The sequence below is a fragment of the Eurytemora carolleeae genome, unplaced genomic scaffold (assembly GCF_000591075.1).
Source record: "Eurytemora carolleeae unplaced genomic scaffold, Eaff_2.0 scaffold641, whole genome shotgun sequence".
Classification (NCBI taxonomy): domain Eukaryota; kingdom Metazoa; phylum Arthropoda; class Copepoda; order Calanoida; family Temoridae; genus Eurytemora; species Eurytemora carolleeae.
The window spans coordinates 27768-34595 of NW_019396618.1; the positions used below are offsets into that span (position 1 = coordinate 27768).

Below are 6828 nucleotides of genomic sequence, written 5' to 3' on the forward strand. Positions count from 1 at the left end.
GGGGTTCCAGTAGGACATGGTCGCAGTACAGGAGTCTCACAGATCTTAGGTAGTTCCTTGTAGTAGAACACTTTCCCCAAGGAGTTGTCTTCAGGATGACCAGCCTCCTGACCTCCTACTAGAGGATGCCCGGGGTCTTGACCTCCAACATCACAGGGGTTTACGAGGATATCCTCCTAAACATAGAGTATATTAATCTCACTAGAAGAGGAGTATTCTATTGGTGTCCTGGATCCCTTTGCCTTTTCTGCGAGTACTCTGTATGAACTGCTCTAGCTACAGAGTTACCCACATCGTTTTTTGGTTCTTTCTAAACATTTCAGGTTCTTTGGATTTTTTAAGGGCAAACCCGCGAATTAAACCTTGATAAAGGTCGTCATATTCAAAGAGTTTAAGGTCGCCATTAAAGGAACTGTAGTCGTGATTTCGAGTGACCCCTTCTTTATTAAAATAGTAACATGTAGGACGTAGGTAGGTAGGTAGGTAAAGGAACTGTAGTCGTGATTTCGAGTGACCCCTTCTTTATTAAAATAGATTAATACATTCTGATTTTTTATCTGATGCTGATTATTTTAATTGAAGTTTTCTATAAAAATGACAAGTACAGAAAGGAGTGAAATTGAGAGAATTAATATTTTTCAAAACAAAGATATGTTCCTCTTCATCTACTCGAATAATGAGCTAATGGACACCGTTATGGATCGTGAAGAAAATGCTTTAAATGGAGGGTCGCTTGAAATAACGTTAACAATCCTTTAAAAATTAAAATTTGAAAATTATGGCGGAAAAAATTAATTACTTGAAGAAGTGTCTGGAAGGGTATATTAAACTGATATATATATATAATATATCTACCTGGGTGTGTGTATGGAAGATGAATATATATCTGATATGGCGGAATCAAAGCTAGAGCTTGAAAGCGGTGAACTCAATCTCTTAAAAAATATATTCATTAGTATTTTTTGGACGCCACTCTTATTGAGTGTACAAAAGACAAGAATTCAGAGACGATTTTTTTTATTCATTCTTACGTTCATGGTTTTCTGCAAGTTTCAACCTGCGTTTACCTTTGCAATTTCAACAAATTTAACATCATTTAAAAGAAAGGTAAAAAAAAATTTTCCAGGTCGTCATTATATAGTCTTCTCATTTAAAGGTAATCCAGTATCTTTTTTTTTCTTTAACGAATATGGTATTTTTTATTCTAATGTGACTACAAATTGATGTTGATTTTCAATTTTTTTAAGTTTAAAGAGACTGTAAAGGAAAAATGAAAGGGGGTATAGGTGAGAATCTCAGAAGTTGATTGAAACATGTAAGAAGAGTTCTATCTGATGTTAGGCTGTAAAATCCGTCTTGTGTTTGTTGAGCACAGAAAATGCGTACACGGACACCAATATTTTAAATTATAACTCTTTGATCAAACAAAGCGTTTGAAGGTACTACTGTAAATCGGGCATTGCTATCTCTACACGTTGGGATACTTGAAATGACGCTAACAGTTCCTTTGCTATCTCTTCATGCAAAGATACTTGGAATAACGCTGATAGTTTCTTTGCTTTATCTACTTAAAATAACGCTAACCATCCCTTTAACTAAAATCGCTAATAATCATTTTTCATTAAAAGTCACTGAAAAAATCTTTTAACTATTTGATCTAAGCTTACCTTATTTGAATACTTAGCAAAGGTCCTGAAAAAAATATTTAAAATATAAAACATATTAAGATTAAACTGTTTACAAAATAAATATAAGATGAATATCACTGAAACTATAGGCAGCAGGGTATGAAGTTGTACAGTAGTCACATGCAGACTATAGTCGGAAAAACTGAACAGCTAGTCTGTACATTAAATGAATCCTACCCTTCTGGTGAAATCAATGCGGAACGAGGGTTCGTTTCAGAATAAAATCCAACCTTCGATTTTTGTCAGAAGAGATGGACCTATTAACTATTTTATTTTTTTTTTCGGGGGGGTTGTGGGGCTACACTGCCTTTATAATACAAAAACATATACGAGGACTAAAATATTTAAAATCTGCATTCTCTTTAAATTTGCATTTTCTGACATTGCAAAATAAGCCAAAGCGATTTTCAAACAGCTGTTTTTTCTTCGTTTGACCTAAATCTTAGATAAAAGAAAGGCAAACTTATGGAAAAAAATATTTGAAAATCTATCAGAACCCGCAGATATTTTCGGAGGCAACAGAAAGCTAAAAATCCTCGGATAAACACGTGTATTGTGTATTGTGCATTGTACACATATTTAAACATTTTCATACTTTTAAACAGTTTAAATTTATATATATATATATATATATTTCAGTTTTTAACTTCACATTTTTATTAAAAAAAGAATTATACTAAACATAATGTTTCATGTCTATCATGACGATCCTCAGTAGCTACAATTCTTTGAACAACATATATATATTTATAAGTCATTAGCCGAAAGAAAATGACAAGATTATCAAACAATACAAAATAATATTAGGTCGCAACTTTTGTAACGCACTAATCCGTAGTTTCTGTGCTCTAACGGATTAATATAATTCCCTCTGAAAGATCTGGGGATTAAACGAAAGCACTTTGCTTCAAATCAAAATGTTTCAAATGATATTTTTAACCTTGTTGTGTAGATAATTTCTATTACATAAAAAAAGTGTTGACATCTGGATAATACGAATTCTAATTTGAATAAACGTTTAAATTACCTTTTCTTCTCGATTGAACTAGTTTTTAATTCCGAGTTTCCTCTTCTCCTACAAGAAATAAGTTGTTAATGTTTGCAACTTACAAATTGAACAGATAGGACAAAAGAAGTTTACAGATAGCACAGATAGGACTAGAGAAGTTTACAAATTGCACAGATAGGATAAGTGAAGTTTACAGATAGCACAGATAGGACTAGAGAAGTTTACAAATTGCACAGATAGGATAAGTGAAGTTTACAGATAGCACAGATAGGACTAGAGAAGTTTACAGATTGCACAGACAGGACGAGAGAAGTTTACAGAGTAAACACATATAGGACAAGAGAAGTAGTCCTGCTCTATATTTAAGGGATAGGTTCAACGTAATTTAGATAACCCTACCATGTTTATAGACATTTAATACTCGACAAAAATACCATTAAATCGGAATTTGAGAAAATTAATGTCGACAACTTGTAGATCTATCTGAAAATTAATAATAATAATAATAATAATAATAATGATAATTAATAATGTTCGTGATTAGTTTTTCTGTAAAATTAAAGCACATTGTTTAGGTGTGCATCCCTTATAGCACAAAGATCCAGAAAGTATGGAAAATTATGTGTGTATTTTCACGATCGGGTGGAATATTTTTTTTGTAGCCTGTAAGTTTTAGAACTCCAATTTATTAATAGCCTTTATTTTTTAAGGGGGTAATAAGCACAAAACCCAAGAGATTTTTTCATGAGAGCTTTCATATTTTGGTTCTCTTGGGGATATAAGTCACTTTTGTAGCGAAGCCACAATTGAAAATATAATCAGTTTCCAAAAACAAAAACATGGATATCTAATACTTGATTAAGCAATGGTTGTATGGGTACCTTTTAAATTGTACACACCACTCTGCAAATGGAAGGTTACTTAAGATTATGTTTATAAATCACCTTTGGTATTTTCTTTTTAAATTCTTTTTTACTGTATGCTTAAATTAAATCTTGAGGTTTACTATTAACGGAGTGTTCATTGTTTTCTTGTTTAGTATCAAGGGATTGTTCATTGCTTTCTAGTTTAGTATCAAAGGATTGTTCATTGTTTTGTAGTTTAGTATCAAGGGATTGTTCATTGTTTTCTAGTTTAGTATCAAAGGATTGTTCATTGTTTTATAGTTTATTATCAAGGGAGTGTTTATTGTTTTCTAGTTTATTATCAAGGGAATGTTCATTGCTTTCTATTTTACTATCAAGGGAGTGTTCATTGTTTTCTATTTTACTATCAAGGGAGTGTTCATTGTTTTCTATTTTACTATCAAGGGATTGTTTATTGTTTTATAGTTTAGTATCAAGGGATTGTTTATTGTTTTATAGTTTAGTAGTAAAGGATTGTTCATTGTTTTATAGTTTAGTATGAAGGGATTGTTTATTGTTTTCTAGTTTAGTATCAAAGGATTGTTCATTGTTTTAAAGTTTAGTTTCAAGGAATTGTTCAAATTAAATATTCATTTCATAGTTTTGGAAACTGATTATTTTGATTTGCGGTTTTCCAATAAGTGACTTAATTTTGCGCATTACTTGTTTCAGAAACAACAAAGAAATAGATCAAAGTAAACACTTTTCAAGCTTTCTTCCTAAACATACGTTAAAGTGAACCTCCATGAACATATTGAAATGCCTAATTTACATTGGTTCACTTAAAGCTTTGGTTTATCAACCATGAATTAGATATCATTGTTTATAATTTTGAAAAATTTAATATTTTCAAATGTGATTTCGCTACAAAGTAACTTGAACATTTCTACGGCAGGAAAGCTATTTGAATTTTTAGAAACGAGAATATCTTCCACATCATCGATCACATAAAGGTTTTAAGATACCGTTGTGAACCTGGCCTTGCCATCTTTTCACGGAAATTCACTTGAAATTACGCGAACAGTCCCTTTAAATGGAGAACAAACATCAAAGGTTTAAACAATGAATAATGCTTCAAGGTAAATCTATATTTAGAATTTTTATAGGTAATAAACTTGTGCTCATACATTTAGAAGTCAGAATTCAAAGAGTTTGGACTAAACTATAAATTCATTTACTATTTGGTTTATACTTAATAAAAAAATAAGACATTCATATATATGTGCGTACAGCCGGCCAAACGACTGGACCGATTGGGCTGAAATTTCTTTTGGACACTCATGGGTAGCCGGGGGTGTCTTAGGCTAAAGAAAATTCAAAATTTTTTTTTAATTATTTGTTTCAACATTTTTTTCAAATTTTTTATCCCTCGGGAAACACCGGGCCCTTCAGCTAGTACTTCATAATTGACATTGTTTTGAGGCCCTTTTTTAGCCATCTGAAAATACTTTTTCATTTAAAATGCTTCCGCTGCCAAAGAGTAAAAAAAAGAAAATTTATGTTCAATAGGTAAAAGTCAGAATTAGACCTAACAGTTATATCAGCGTGATTGGCTTAACTATTATTTTGACTTCAAAATTAATGCAAAAAGTATTAAAATTTTAAAAGTTATTACTTAAATAATTAATGAAAAAAAACTAAATATAAAATGATAACTGTCTATTACAACTGAAATTATGAAATTATTAAATCCTTAGAAAAAATCTTAAACTCGGGGATGAGGGTGGGGGAAATTTACAGGAAAACCCCAGTCGGGGATGAGGGGGGGATTTACAGGAAAACCCAAGTCGGGGATGAGGGGGGGGATTTGACGGGAGTTTTTGCCACATTAAATTTTCAAATCCCTATATCTTTAAACCTAATATCCTAAAGGTTTAAGCTTTTTAAATTTCAAATTTAGATTGTTTTATGTAACATAAATCATAATTTAAAATATCAAAAGTCTACGACATTGGGTTGCAAAGATGTAGTAATTTAAAAATTTGAGATTGTTGCAAAGACTTAATTCATTTATTGTAAAATTTCACACCAAAGCTTAAACATCTGTTTAATCTATGTTTCAAGAAAGCATCGAATTTAAGATGATAACCTTGGAAAACAATACTTTTTTTCAATCATCACAAAGAAAAGTTTGTTTTTTAAAATAGTATAATTTTTAAGATTTAGCATTTTAATCATACACAATATTCGATATTCTTGGTTGCAGAAACAAATTTTACGGAGATATAGAGAGAACTAATCAAATAATTTTCATATTTGAAAGGTCTCTCTGTCACGAAACAATTTAAAACTTAAAAACATTTCATTCCATTTTAGCAGATTTTTAATCGTTTTATAACTATCATTTCTTGTATAATTATGTTTAATTATTATGTAGAATTAACAATGGAGTAGAATTAACTCTGGTACAGGATTATCTCTGGTGTCGGATAATCTCTGGTATAGGAATAACTCTGGAATAGGATTATCTCTGGAATAGGATTAACTCTGGCATAGGATTGACTCTGGTATAGGATTAATTCTGGTATTGGATTAACAATTGTGTAGGATTAACTCTATTGTAGGAGTAACTCTTGCTTACGATTAACTCTGGTCTAGTATTAACTGTGGTTTAGAATTGACTCTGGTATAGGATTAACTCTTGTGTAGGATTAACTCTGGAATATGATAGACTCCGGTTTAGAGTTAACTCTGGTATAATATTAACTCTTTAGTATAAAAGATTAACTTTTCTGGCATAAAATTAAATCTTTTTAAGTAATATCTCAGATTGACTCTGGTTTAAGATTAACTCTGATAAGGGATTAACTGTGATAAGGGATTAACTCTGATGAAGGATTAACTCTGATTTTGGATTATCCTGGAATAGAAGTAACTCTTATTTAGAATGATGTAGGATTAGACACGACTGTTTACCTCTGAGACATGAAGACCAGAAGATTTAGACTTTTTCCCGGATTTCTCCATGAGCGGACGATGCAGCAGGTTCCCTTGAACATATGTTTTTACATGACGTCACTACATAAAGGGCGGGAATAAAATTCAAATTATATCAGAGTAACTTTTTGACTAAAAAAAGAAGGTTTAACAACTTAAATACCCGTCCCTGAATAAACTACCCTTAAAAACTTCATCTCGATATCTAATGTGGGCACTTTTAAATTTCAGGATATTTCACAGGATATCGCAAGGAATTAAATTAATCCGCACCTTTCTACGATCTATT

The 6828-nt window shown here is 31.3% G+C and overlaps 1 long non-coding RNA gene across 1 annotated transcript; it reads right to left on the minus strand.

The window, feature by feature from the left end:
• Positions 1-831: 831 nt before the first annotated feature.
• Positions 832-3674, minus strand: LOC111706383 (uncharacterized). The gene is made up of 4 exons (XR_002766226.1): positions 3642-3674; positions 2716-2763; positions 1668-1692; positions 832-935 (listed from the first exon to the last, which is right to left on the minus strand). It is a non-coding gene; the product is annotated as an uncharacterized LOC111706383 (long non-coding RNA).
• Between the last annotated feature and the right edge of the window lie 3154 nt (positions 3675-6828).